Raw genomic sequence first — 14,779 nt, 5'->3', positions numbered from 1 at the left:
GTACTTGCTTCGGCAGTACATATACTAAAATTGGAACGATACAGAGAAGATTAGCATGGCCCCTGCGCAAGGATGACACGCAAATTCGTGAAGCGTTCCATATTTTTAATTTCATTATCAAAATTCACGAAACAGTATGGAACGTGTAAGTTTCATATTAATTTCGACTTGATCATATTGTAATAAATTTGGAGTATGCGCTTTGGTTATAGCGCCCCGTTTTAAGGAATTCTTAGATTTGTGTGATTACTTGTCTGATAATTGGAATTTGGTGCAATATAAATATTCCTTTGCCCGAAATAATTGGCCAATGACTAGGAGCAAACTTCGCGGAGTAAAGTGTTAGTGAGTCTCCATAATGCCATGGTTCACTAGTAGTGAATTGCGACCAAAACCGAATGAATGTCCCTTTCGTAAAATAGTACATATTAAAATCTAGTGGTATACATTGGTAGCGTGACTGCAAGGACAGCACTTACGGTATTAAACCGGTAAATTACACAAGGGCATAAATAAAAAGGGACTTGGCAGAGACCGTTTATGTCGCCATGCGGGCGAATATGGTGCAGTTATATCGGCGAAATGTGCCTGGAAAGCATACATTGACTGGCCTAAGGTGGCGGAGTTAAAATAGTTCCCATTGTTAGGGAGTACTCATATATGTTCTAAGGCGTGAACGGTTGGTGGTGCGGAAACATAATGAAGCCAAAACACGCAGATGTACGGTTGATAGATAGTTGACAGTTTGGTTTATCCGTGGTCTTGCATTTAATTAGAGGAAAATTTAGGTATAGAATGGACACGTCGGGCTTTCTGATTTACAACTGAGGTTGTATGGAAGTCTTTGGAAAGTCGGGGAAACTTATGACTTCTAGCGAGAATCGCGCCAGGGTTTGACAACCGCTCGGTCAAGTAAATACCCGTGTGCGTGTAACAGTATATATTTGGCAGGTTGTGAGCTCTGTGGTCTTGCATTGATTAAAGTAAAATTTATGCATATAATGGACACGTTGGGCTTTATAATTTACAACTGAAGTTGTATGGAAGTCTTTGTAAATTTGGGGTAAACTTATGACTTCTATCGGGTATCACGCTAGTGTTTGACAACGCTCGGTCAAGTAATGACCCCTGGCTTGTAATATATTCTGCATTTCAATTTAGCGTAAATGTGTTCTTGATTATGTTACTTTGCCGTATAGAACAATTAAAAAAATTTAAATCCAGCGATGTTCGGGAGAAGAGAAATATCCCCAACTCACAACGCATACGGTTGAAATGTATTTCAAAGAAAATAAGTACCAGTAAGGTTTTTTTTTTTTTTTTTTTTTTTTTTTTTGCTGTTTTTGTGAGGGAGGGGTATTTTGAGACAATATACAAAGAAATTTCAGTCACAGCACATTAACGTAACACAGAAATATGCCAATATTCTCTCACTGAGCATGTTGCCTATGTAAGCAACTACACCATACACCAATCGTTTTCTTATAAGTTCATAATATCTGTAGAGCGCCCCCTAAATAGAAGTGACGTGTTTTCAAAAACACCGAAACTTACAACGTTTAGCTGCCACTCGACTTTTTCCAACATGAACTGGTCCCCATCTTCGCTAGCCAAGGTTCCGATATGTTAACCCAATTTACACCTTGGCGGATCGAGCAGATATATTAGTGCTTTGTCCTAGGGACATTGACTGGATTTCGTGAGTTGCCTCCCTTGGGATGTAATGCCAACTAATCAATAGCGTGTAACCGTGGTACATTGTAGATGGGCCGAAAAGGGTGGAGGCAATTTACTTCAAAAGGATTCTTTGGAAGTTTAACATCGAAGGTATGACAACGTACCAAAGAAAAGCCATTACAGGTGTATTTGAGTGATGTGTATTTGTACAAGCACAGACCGACAGTGTTAAACTGCGTATGTATGGGTCGATTTAAGTTGTGTGCTCCTCTTGTCTCGATCATCTAGGAACAGGTTCAAACTTGAACAATTTAGGTTTGGTAGGATGCGGTGGTTTTCCTCTGCATGCAATTAAATTCACACGCCCAGAGCACACAAATGCCTGCTCCATCCGCCAAGGTGTAGATAGGCTTAAGATATGGAAACCTTGGCTAGCGAAGATGACTGGTCGCCTATAGTAATTTTACGTAAAATGACACATATTGGTGGTAGCTTCATAGCGGCCGTGAACCAGGTTAGATCAACCGAGCGGATGCGAATCAACGAACTACTTGTTTTTATTTGCAGCTTCTCAGTCACTGCAGTCTCATGTGAATGAGATCTCCACTGTCCTACGTGAAGCTCTGAAAGCGACCGCTTAGGGGCCATGTTCTGGAGACCTTTGAATTAGCCAAGGGAAATGCCGCTTTCATACAATTTCAAAAAGTAAACCAAATCGTTGGGAACACATTGATGAGCTTCTGCCGTACTAATCAGTCTCCCAAACGCCAAGGTAAAAGCCTTCATCTGATTGGCTGATAAAATTAGCGATTATGCTAATAACGTATGTCACCGGAACATGACCCCTAAGCGGTTCTTCTCAGAGCTTCACGTGGGCCAGTGGAGATATAATTGTAATCAAATTGCGGTCACTGCGCAGTTGGAGTGGCCTCGACTTTTTCTGTCACGAAAGTACGCTTCAGATGTATGCCGGCGCAGTAAAATCACACATTTTGTTATGCCTAAATGTCTCCGCAAGAAAAGAAACGTATTCTATTCGGACTACCTATATAACGGCATGTGGCGCAGAATGCATCTAGACGAAGAACCATTGATGTAAGTGGAGAATAAAGAGATCTACGTTTTGGTCACCTTAACGACCGTGTTTGAATGTTTAAAATATTGTAAATGATTCTTTTGTTCGTGTGGTTTCAAATTAGGCTATATGGCAAATGAAACTCATGCTAGCAACGTAATTTTAATAAGGTTTTTATGTGTATGTTTATTTTATTTTTGACATCCTGGAATATTTCCCCACCGGCAATAAAGGAAGTTAACTGCTCCAACGTTTTGCAACGTTTTCCCGCTGTGCACGGTTATGCAAATGTACATGTACCTCTCCTTTAAATGTTACGTGAAAATGCATTTAATAAGGAAATTAACAGGTATGGTATATCGTACTTGCTTCGGCAGTACATATACTAAAATTGGAACGATACAGAGAAGATTAGCATGGCCCCTGCGCAAGGATGACACGCAAATTCGTGAAGCGTTCCATATTTTTAATTTCATTATCAAAATTCACGAAACAGTATGGAACGTGTAAGTTTCATATTAATTTCGACTTGATCATATTGTAATAAATTTGGAGTATGCGCTTTGGTTATAGCGCCCCGTTTTAAGGAATTCTTAGATTTGTGTGATTACTTGTCTGATAATTGGAATTTGGTGCAATATAAATATTCCTTTGCCCGAAATAATTGGCCAATGACTAGGAGCAAACTTCGCGGAGTAAAGTGTTAGTGAGTCTCCATAATGCCATGGTTCACTAGTAGTGAATTGCGACCAAAACCGAATGAATGTCCCTTTCGTAAAATAGTACATATTAAAATCTAGTGGTATACATTGGTAGCGTGACTGCAAGGACAGCACTTACGGTATTAAACCGGTAAATTACACAAGGGCATAAATAAAAAGGGACTTGGCAGAGACCGTTTATGTCGCCATGCGGGCGAATATGGTGCAGTTATATCGGCGAAATGTGCCTGGAAAGCATACATTGACTGGCCTAAGGTGGCGGAGTTAAAATAGTTCCCATTGTTAGGGAGTACTCATATATGTTCTAAGGCGTGAACGGTTGGTGGTGCGGAAACATAATGAAGCCAAAACACGCAGATGTACGGTTGATAGATAGTTGACAGTTTGGTTTATCCGTGGTCTTGCATTTAATTAGAGGAAAATTTAGGTATAGAATGGACACGTCGGGCTTTCTGATTTACAACTGAGGTTGTATGGAAGTCTTTGGAAAGTCGGGGAAACTTATGACTTCTAGCGAGAATCGCGCCAGGGTTTGACAACCGCTCGGTCAAGTAAATACCCGTGTGCGTGTAACAGTATATATTTGGCAGGTTGTGAGCTCTGTGGTCTTGCATTGATTAAAGTAAAATTTATGCATATAATGGACACGTTGGGCTTTATAATTTACAACTGAAGTTGTATGGAAGTCTTTGTAAATTTGGGGTAAACTTATGACTTCTATCGGGTATCACGCTAGTGTTTGACAACGCTCGGTCAAGTAATGACCCCTGGCTTGTAATATATTCTGCATTTCAATTTAGCGTAAATGTGTTCTTGATTATGTTACTTTGCCGTATAGAACAATTAAAAAAATTTAAATCCAGCGATGTTCGGGAGAAGAGAAATATCCCCAACTCACAACGCATACGGTTGAAATGTATTTCAAAGAAAATAAGTACCAGTAAGGTTTTTTTTTTTTTTTTTTTTTTTTTTTTTTGCTGTTTTTGTGAGGGAGGGGTATTTTGAGACAATATACAAAGAAATTTCAGTCACAGCACATTAACGTAACACAGAAATATGCCAATATTCTCTCACTGAGCATGTTGCCTATGTAAGCAACTACACCATACACCAATCGTTTTCTTATAAGTTCATAATATCTGTAGAGCGCCCCCTAAATAGAAGTGACGTGTTTTCAAAAACACCGAAACTTACAACGTTTAGCTGCCACTCGACTTTTTCCAACATGAACTGGTCCCCATCTTCGCTAGCCAAGGTTCCGATATGTTAACCCAATTTACACCTTGGCGGATCGAGCAGATATATTAGTGCTTTGTCCTAGGGACATTGACTGGATTTCGTGAGTTGCCTCCCTTGGGATGTAATGCCAACTAATCAATAGCGTGTAACCGTGGTACATTGTAGATGGGCCGAAAAGGGTGGAGGCAATTTACTTCAAAAGGATTCTTTGGAAGTTTAACATCGAAGGTATGACAACGTACCAAAGAAAAGCCATTACAGGTGTATTTGAGTGATGTGTATTTGTACAAGCACAGACCGACAGTGTTAAACTGCGTATGTATGGGTCGATTTAAGTTGTGTGCTCCTCTTGTCTCGATCATCTAGGAACAGGTTCAAACTTGAACAATTTAGGTTTGGTAGGATGCGGTGGTTTTCCTCTGCATGCAATTAAATTCACACGCCCAGAGCACACAAATGCCTGCTCCATCCGCCAAGGTGTAGATAGGCTTAAGATATGGAAACCTTGGCTAGCGAAGATGACTGGTCGCCTATAGTAATTTTACGTAAAATGACACATATTGGTGGTAGCTTCATAGCGGCCGTGAACCAGGTTAGATCAACCGAGCGGATGCGAATCAACGAACTACTTGTTTTTATTTGCAGCTTCTCAGTCACTGCAGTCTCATGTGAATGAGATCTCCACTGTCCTACGTGAAGCTCTGAAAGCGACCGCTTAGGGGCCATGTTCTGGAGACCTTTGAATTAGCCAAGGGAAATGCCGCTTTCATACAATTTCAAAAAGTAAACCAAATCGTTGGGAACACATTGATGAGCTTCTGCCGTACTAATCAGTCTCCCAAACGCCAAGGTAAAAGCCTTCATCTGATTGGCTGATAAAATTAGCGATTATGCTAATAACGTATGTCACCGGAACATGACCCCTAAGCGGTTCTTCTCAGAGCTTCACGTGGGCCAGTGGAGATATAATTGTAATCAAATTGCGGTCACTGCGCAGTTGGAGTGGCCTCGACTTTTTCTGTCACGAAAGTACGCTTCAGATGTATGCCGGCGCAGTAAAATCACACATTTTGTTATGCCTAAATGTCTCCGCAAGAAAAGAAACGTATTCTATTCGGACTACCTATATAACGGCATGTGGCGCAGAATGCATCTAGACGAAGAACCATTGATGTAAGTGGAGAATAAAGAGATCTACGTTTTGGTCACCTTAACGACCGTGTTTGAATGTTTAAAATATTGTAAATGATTCTTTTGTTCGTGTGGTTTCAAATTAGGCTATATGGCAAATGAAACTCATGCTAGCAACGTAATTTTAATAAGGTTTTTATGTGTATGTTTATTTTATTTTTGACATCCTGGAATATTTCCCCACCGGCAATAAAGGAAGTTAACTGCTCCAACGTTTTGCAACGTTTTCCCGCTGTGCACGGTTATGCAAATGTACATGTACCTCTCCTTTAAATGTTACGTGAAAATGCATTTAATAAGGAAATTAACAGGTATGGTATATCGTACTTGCTTCGGCAGTACATATACTAAAATTGGAACGATACAGAGAAGATTAGCATGGCCCCTGCGCAAGGATGACACGCAAATTCGTGAAGCGTTCCATATTTTTAATTTCATTATCAAAATTCACGAAACAGTATGGAACGTGTAAGTTTCATATTAATTTCGACTTGATCATATTGTAATAAATTTGGAGTGTGCGCTTTGGTTATAGCGCCCCGTTTTAAGGAATTCTTAGATTTGTGTGATTACTTGTCTGATAATTGGAATTTGGTGCAATATAAATATTCCTTTGCCCGAAATAATTGGCCAATGACTAGGAGCAAACTTCGCGGAGTAAAGTGTTAGTGAGTCTCCATAATGCCATGGTTCACTAGTAGTGAATTGCGACCAAAACCGAATGAATGTCCCTTTCGTAAAATAGTACATATTAAAATCTAGTGGTATACATTGGTAGCGTGACTGCAAGGACAGCACTTACGGTATTAAACCGGTAAATTACACAAGGGCATAAATAAAAAGGGACTTGGCAGAGACCGTTTATGTCGCCATGCGGGCGAATATGGTGCAGTTATATCGGCGAAATGTGCCTGGAAAGCATACATTGACTGGCCTAAGGTGGCGGAGTTAAAATAGTTCCCATTGTTAGGGAGTACTCATATATGTTCTAAGGCGTGAACGGTTGGTGGTGCGGAAACATAATGAAGCCAAAACACGCAGATGTACGGTTGATAGATAGTTGACAGTTTGGTTTATCCGTGGTCTTGCATTTAATTAGAGGAAAATTTAGGTATAGAATGGACACGTCGGGCTTTCTGATTTACAACTGAGGTTGTATGGAAGTCTTTGGAAAGTCGGGGAAACTTATGACTTCTAGCGAGAATCGCGCCAGGGTTTGACAACCGCTCGGTCAAGTAAATACCCGTGTGCGTGTAACAGTATATATTTGGCAGGTTGTGAGCTCTGTGGTCTTGCATTGATTAAAGTAAAATTTATGCATATAATGGACACGTTGGGCTTTATAATTTACAACTGAAGTTGTATGGAAGTCTTTGTAAATTTGGGGTAAACTTATGACTTCTATCGGGTATCACGCTAGTGTCTGACAACGCTCGGTCAAGTAATGACCCCTGGCTTGTAATATATTCTGCATTTCAATTTAGCGTAAATGTGTTCTTGATTATGTTACTTTGCCGTATAGAACAATTAAAAAAATTTAAATCCAGCGATGTTCGGGAGAAGAGAAATATCCCCAACTCACAACGCATACGGTTGAAATGTATTTCAAAGAAAATAAGTACCAGTAAGGTTTTTTTTTTTTTTTTTTTGTTTTTTTTTTTTTGTTTTTTTTTTTGCTGTTTTTGTGAGGGAGGGGTATTTTGAGACAATATACAAAGAAATTTCAGTCACAGCACATTAACGTAACACAGAAATATGCCAATATTCTCTCACTGAGCATGTTGCCTATGTAAGCAACTACACCATACACCAATCGTTTTCTTATAAGTTCATAATATCTGTAGAGCGCCCCCTAAATAGAAGTGACGTGTAATGCCAACTAATCAATAGCGTGTAACCGTGGTACATTGTAGATGGGCCGAAAAGGGTGGAGGCAATTTACTTCAAAAGGATTCTTTGGAAGTTTAACATCGAAGGTATGACAACGTACCAAAGAAAAGCCATTACAGGTGTATTTGAGTGATGTGTATTTGTACAAGCACAGACCGACAGTGTTAAACTGCGTATGTATGGGTCGATTTAAGTTGTGTGCTCCTCTTGTCTCGATCATCTAGGAACAGGTTCAAACTTGAACAATTTAGGTTTGGTAGGATGCGGTGGTTTTCCTCTGCATGCAATTAAATTCACACGCCCAGAGCACACAAATGCCTGCTCCATCCGCCAAGGTGTAGATAGGCTTAAGATATGGAAACCTTGGCTAGCGAAGATGACTGGTCGCCTATAGTAATTTTACGTAAAATGACACATATTGGTGGTAGCTTCATAGCGGCCGTGAACCAGGTTAGATCAACCGAGCGGATGCGAATCAACGAACTACTTGTTTTTATTTGCAGCTTCTCAGTCACTGCAGTCTCATGTGAATGAGATCTCCACTGTCCTACGTGAAGCTCTGAAAGCGACCGCTTAGGGGCCATGTTCTGGAGACCTTTGAATTAGCCAAGGGAAATGCCGCTTTCATACAATTTCAAAAAGTAAACCAAATCGTTGGGAACACATTGATGAGCTTCTGCCGTACTAATCAGTCTCCCAAACGCCAAGGTAAAAGCCTTCATCTGATTGGCTGATAAAATTAGCGATTATGCTAATAACGTATGTCACCGGAACATGACCCCTAAGCGGTTCTTCTCAGAGCTTCACGTGGGCCAGTGGAGATATAATTGTAATCAAATTGCGGTCACTGCGCAGTTGGAGTGGCCTCGACTTTTTCTGTCACGAAAGTACGCTTCAGATGTATGCCGGCGCAGTAAAATCACACATTTTGTTATGCCTAAATGTCTCCGCAAGAAAAGAAACGTATTCTATTCGGACTACCTATATAACGGCATGTGGCGCAGAATGCATCTAGACGAAGAACCATTGATGTAAGTGGAGAATAAAGAGATCTACGTTTTGGTCACCTTAACGACCGTGTTTGAATGTTTAAAATATTGTAAATGATTCTTTTGTTCGTGTGGTTTCAAATTAGGCTATATGGCAAATGAAACTCATGCTAGCAACGTAATTTTAATAAGGTTTTTATGTGTATGTTTATTTTATTTTTGACATCCTGGAATATTTCCCCACCGGCAATAAAGGAAGTTAACTGCTCCAACGTTTTGCAACGTTTTCCCGCTGTGCACGGTTATGCAAATGTACATGTACCTCTCCTTTAAATGTTACGTGAAAATGCATTTAATAAGGAAATTAACAGGTATGGTATATCGTACTTGCTTCGGCAGTACATATACTAAAATTGGAACGATACAGAGAAGATTAGCATGGCCCCTGCGCAAGGATGACACGCAAATTCGTGAAGCGTTCCATATTTTTAATTTCATTATCAAAATTCACGAAACAGTATGGAACGTGTAAGTTTCATATTAATTTCGACTTGATCATATTGTAATAAATTTGGAGTATGCGCTTTGGTTATAGCGCCCCGTTTTAAGGAATTCTTAGATTTGTGTGATTACTTGTCTGATAATTGGAATTTGGTGCAATATAAATATTCCTTTGCCCGAAATAATTGGCCAATGACTAGGAGCAAACTTCGCGGAGTAAAGTGTTAGTGAGTCTCCATAATGCCATGGTTCACTAGTAGTGAATTGCGACCAAAACCGAATGAATGTCCCTTTCGTAAAATAGTACATATTAAAATCTAGTGGTATACATTGGTAGCGTGACTGCAAGGACAGCACTTACGGTATTAAACCGGTAAATTACACAAGGGCATAAATAAAAAGGGACTTGGCAGAGACCGTTTATGTCGCCATGCGGGCGAATATGGTGCAGTTATATCGGCGAAATGTGCCTGGAAAGCATACATTGACTGGCCTAAGGTGGCGGAGTTAAAATAGTTCCCATTGTTAGGGAGTACTCATATATGTTCTAAGGCGTGAACGGTTGGTGGTGCGGAAACATAATGAAGCCAAAACACGCAGATGTACGGTTGATAGATAGTTGACAGTTTGGTTTATCCGTGGTCTTGCATTTAATTAGAGGAAAATTTAGGTATAGAATGGACACGTCGGGCTTTCTGATTTACAACTGAGGTTGTATGGAAGTCTTTGGAAAGTCGGGGAAACTTATGACTTCTAGCGAGAATCGCGCCAGGGTTTGACAACCGCTCGGTCAAGTAAATACCCGTGTGCGTGTAACAGTATATATTTGGCAGGTTGTGAGCTCTGTGGTCTTGCATTGATTAAAGTAAAATTTATGCATATAATGGACACGTTGGGCTTTATAATTTACAACTGAAGTTGTATGGAAGTCTTTGTAAATTTGGGGTAAACTTATGACTTCTATCGGGTATCACGCTAGTGTCTGACAACGCTCGGTCAAGTAATGACCCCTGGCTTGTAATATATTCTGCATTTCAATTTAGCGTAAATGTGTTCTTGATTATGTTACTTTGCCGTATAGAACAATTAAAAAAATTTAAATCCAGCGATGTTCGGGAGAAGAGAAATATCCCCAACTCACAACGCATACGGTTGAAATGTATTTCAAAGAAAATAAGTACCAGTAAGGTTTTTTTTTTTTTTTTTTTTTTTTTTTTTTTTTTTTTTTTTTTTGCTGTTTTTGTGAGGGAGGGGTATTTTGAGACAATATACAAAGAAATTTCAGTCACAGCACATTAACGTAACACAGAAATATGCCAATATTCTCTCACTGAGCATGTTGCCTATGTAAGCAACTACACCATACACCAATCGTTTTCTTATAAGTTCATAATATCTGTAGAGCGCCCCCTAAATAGAAGTGACGTGTAATGCCAACTAATCAATAGCGTGTAACCGTGGTACATTGTAGATGGGCCGAAAAGGGTGGAGGCAATTTACTTCAAAAGGATTCTTTGGAAGTTTAACATCGAAGGTATGACAACGTACCAAAGAAAAGCCATTACAGGTGTATTTGAGTGATGTGTATTTGTACAAGCACAGACCGACAGTGTTAAACTGCGTATGTATGGGTCGATTTAAGTTGTGTGCTCCTCTTGTCTCGATCATCTAGGAACAGGTTCAAACTTGAACAATTTAGGTTTGGTAGGATGCGGTGGTTTTCCTCTGCATGCAATTAAATTCACACGCCCAGAGCACACAAATGCCTGCTCCATCCGCCAAGGTGTAGATAGGCTTAAGATATGGAAACCTTGGCTAGCGAAGATGACTGGTCGCCTATAGTAATTTTACGTAAAATGACACATATTGGTGGTAGCTTCATAGCGGCCGTGAACCAGGTTAGATCAACCGAGCGGATGCGAATCAACGAACTACTTGTTTTTATTTGCAGCTTCTCAGTCACTGCAGTCTCATGTGAATGAGATCTCCACTGTCCTACGTGAAGCTCTGAAAGCGACCGCTTAGGGGCCATGTTCTGGAGACCTTTGAATTAGCCAAGGGAAATGCCGCTTTCATACAATTTCAAAAAGTAAACCAAATCGTTGGGAACACATTGATGAGCTTCTGCCGTACTAATCAGTCTCCCAAACGCCAAGGTAAAAGCCTTCATCTGATTGGCTGATAAAATTAGCGATTATGCTAATAACGTATGTCACCGGAACATGACCCCTAAGCGGTTCTTCTCAGAGCTTCACGTGGGCCAGTGGAGATATAATTGTAATCAAATTGCGGTCACTGCGCAGTTGGAGTGGCCTCGACTTTTTCTGTCACGAAAGTACGCTTCAGATGTATGCCGGCGCAGTAAAATCACACATTTTGTTATGCCTAAATGTCTCCGCAAGAAAAGAAACGTATTCTATTCGGACTACCTATATAACGGCATGTGGCGCAGAATGCATCTAGACGAAGAACCATTGATGTAAGTGGAGAATAAAGAGATCTACGTTTTGGTCACCTTAACGACCGTGTTTGAATGTTTAAAATATTGTAAATGATTCTTTTGTTCGTGTGGTTTCAAATTAGGCTATATGGCAAATGAAACTCATGCTAGCAACGTAATTTTAATAAGGTTTTTATGTGTATGTTTATTTTATTTTTGACATCCTGGAATATTTCCCCACCGGCAATAAAGGAAGTTAACTGCTCCAACGTTTTGCAACGTTTTCCCGCTGTGCACGGTTATGCAAATGTACATGTACCTCTCCTTTAAATGTTACGTGAAAATGCATTTAATAAGGAAATTAACAGGTATGGTATATCGTACTTGCTTCGGCAGTACATATACTAAAATTGGAACGATACAGAGAAGATTAGCATGGCCCCTGCGCAAGGATGACACGCAAATTCGTGAAGCGTTCCATATTTTTAATTTCATTATCAAAATTCACGAAACAGTATGGAACGTGTAAGTTTCATATTAATTTCGACTTGATCATATTGTAATAAATTTGGAGTATGCGCTTTGGTTATAGCGCCCCGTTTTAAGGAATTCTTAGATTTGTGTGATTACTTGTCTGATAATTGGAATTTGGTGCAATATAAATATTCCTTTGCCCGAAATAATTGGCCAATGACTAGGAGCAAACTTCGCGGAGTAAAGTGTTAGTGAGTCTCCATAATGCCATGGTTCACTAGTAGTGAATTGCGACCAAAACCGAATGAATGTCCCTTTCGTAAAATAGTACATATTAAAATCTAGTGGTATACATTGGTAGCGTGACTGCAAGGACAGCACTTACGGTATTAAACCGGTAAATTACACAAGGGCATAAATAAAAAGGGACTTGGCAGAGACCGTTTATGTCGCCATGCGGGCGAATATGGTGCAGTTATATCGGCGAAATGTGCCTGGAAAGCATACATTGACTGGCCTAAGGTGGCGGAGTTAAAATAGTTCCCATTGTTAGGGAGTACTCATATATGTTCTAAGGCGTGAACGGTTGGTGGTGCGGAAACATAATGAAGCCAAAACACGCAGATGTACGGTTGATAGATAGTTGACAGTTTGGTTTATCCGTGGTCTTGCATTTAATTAGAGGAAAATTTAGGTATAGAATGGACACGTCGGGCTTTCTGATTTACAACTGAGGTTGTATGGAAGTCTTTGGAAAGTCGGGGAAACTTATGACTTCTAGCGAGAATCGCGCCAGGGTTTGACAACCGCTCGGTCAAGTAAATACCCGTGTGCGTGTAACAGTATATATTTGGCAGGTTGTGAGCTCTGTGGTCTTGCATTGATTAAAGTAAAATTTATGCATATAATGGACACGTTGGGCTTTATAATTTACAACTGAAGTTGTATGGAAGTCTTTGTAAATTTGGGGTAAACTTATGACTTCTATCGGGTATCACGCTAGTGTCTGACAACGCTCGGTCAAGTAATGACCCCTGGCTTGTAATATATTCTGCATTTCAATTTAGCGTAAATGTGTTCTTGATTATGTTACTTTGCCGTATAGAACAATTAAAAAAATTTAAATCCAGCGATGTTCGGGAGAAGAGAAATATCCCCAACTCACAACGCATACGGTTGAAATGTATTTCAAAGAAAATAAGTACCAGTAAGGTTTTTTTTTTTTTTTTTTTTTTTTTTTTTTTTTTTTTTTGCTGTTTTTGTGAGGGAGGGGTATTTTGAGACAATATACAAAGAAATTTCAGTCACAGCACATTAACGTAACACAGAAATATGCCAATATTCTCTCACTGAGCATGTTGCCTATGTAAGCAACTACACCATACACCAATCGTTTTCTTATAAGTTCATAATATCTGTAGAGCGCCCCCTAAATAGAAGTGACGTGTTTTCAAAAACACCGAAACTTACAACGTTTAGCTGCCACTCGACTTTTTCCAACATGAACTGGTCCCCATCTTCGCTAGCCAAGGTTCCGATATGTTAACCCAATTTACACCTTGGCGGATCGAGCAGATATATTAGTGCTTTGTCCTAGGGACATTGACTGGATTTCGTGAGTTGCCTCCCTTGGGATGTAATGCCAACTAATCAATAGCGTGTAACCGTGGTACATTGTAGATGGGCCGAAAAGGGTGGAGGCAATTTACTTCAAAAGGATTCTTTGGAAGTTTAACATCGAAGGTATGACAACGTACCAAAGAAAAGCCATTACAGGTGTATTTGAGTGATGTGTATTTGTACAAGCACAGACCGACAGTGTTAAACTGCGTATGTATGGGTCGATTTAAGTTGTGTGCTCCTCTTGTCTCGATCATCTAGGAACAGGTTCAAACTTGAACAATTTAGGTTTGGTAGGATGCGGTGGTTTTCCTCTGCATGCAATTAAATTCACACGCCCAGAGCACACAAATGCCTGCTCCATCCGCCAAGGTGTAGATAGGCTTAAGATATGGAAACCTTGGCTAGCGAAGATGACTGGTCGCCTATAGTAATTTTACGTAAAATGACACATATTGGTGGTAGCTTCATAGCGGCCGTGAACCAGGTTAGATCAACCGAGCGGATGCGAATCAACGAACTACTTGTTTTTATTTGCAGCTTCTCAGTCACTGCAGTCTCATGTGAATGAGATCTCCACTGTCCTACGTGAAGCTCTGAAAGCGACCGCTTAGGGGCCATGTTCTGGAGACCTTTGAATTAGCCAAGGGAAATGCCGCTTTCATACAATTTCAAAAAGTAAACCAAATCGTTGGGAACACATTGATGAGCTTCTGCCGTACTAATCAGTCTCCCAAACGCCAAGGTAAAAGCCTTCATCTGATTGGCTGATAAAATTAGCGATTATGCTAATAACGTATGTCACCGGAACATGACCCCTAAGCGGTTCTTCTCAGAGCTTCACGTGGGCCAGTGGAGATATAATTGTAATCAAATTGCGGTCACTGCGCAGTTGGAGTGGCCTCGACTTTTTCTGTCACGAAAGTACGCTTCAGATGTATGCCGGCGCAGTAAAATCACA

The 14,779-nt window shown here is 40.2% G+C and overlaps 5 non-coding genes across 5 annotated transcripts; all 5 read left to right on the top strand.

The window, feature by feature from the left end:
• Positions 1–107, top strand: LOC149780672 (U6 spliceosomal RNA). Its single transcript, XR_016415219.1, has one exon. It is a non-coding gene; the product is annotated as a U6 spliceosomal RNA (small nuclear RNA).
• A 3,006-nt stretch (positions 108–3,113) lies between these two features.
• Positions 3,114–3,220, top strand: LOC149780671 (U6 spliceosomal RNA). Its single transcript, XR_016415218.1, has one exon. It is a non-coding gene; the product is annotated as a U6 spliceosomal RNA (small nuclear RNA).
• A 3,007-nt stretch (positions 3,221–6,227) lies between these two features.
• On the top strand, positions 6,228–6,334 carry LOC149780670 (U6 spliceosomal RNA). Its single transcript, XR_016415217.1, has one exon. It is a non-coding gene; the product is annotated as a U6 spliceosomal RNA (small nuclear RNA).
• A 2,832-nt stretch (positions 6,335–9,166) lies between these two features.
• On the top strand, positions 9,167–9,273 carry LOC149780669 (U6 spliceosomal RNA). Its single transcript, XR_016415216.1, has one exon. It is a non-coding gene; the product is annotated as a U6 spliceosomal RNA (small nuclear RNA).
• A 2,831-nt stretch (positions 9,274–12,104) lies between these two features.
• LOC149780668 (U6 spliceosomal RNA) lies at positions 12,105–12,211 on the top strand. Its single transcript, XR_016415215.1, has one exon. It is a non-coding gene; the product is annotated as a U6 spliceosomal RNA (small nuclear RNA).
• The last annotated feature ends 2,568 nt before the right edge of the window (positions 12,212–14,779 follow it).

Source organism: Sinohyriopsis cumingii, chromosome 16, assembly GCF_028554795.1.
Source record: "Sinohyriopsis cumingii isolate HCF-2022 chromosome 16, ASM2855479v2, whole genome shotgun sequence".
Classification (NCBI taxonomy): Eukaryota; Metazoa; Mollusca; class Bivalvia; order Unionida; family Unionidae; genus Sinohyriopsis; species Sinohyriopsis cumingii.
This window is presented reverse-complemented; position numbering and strand designations above follow the sequence as displayed.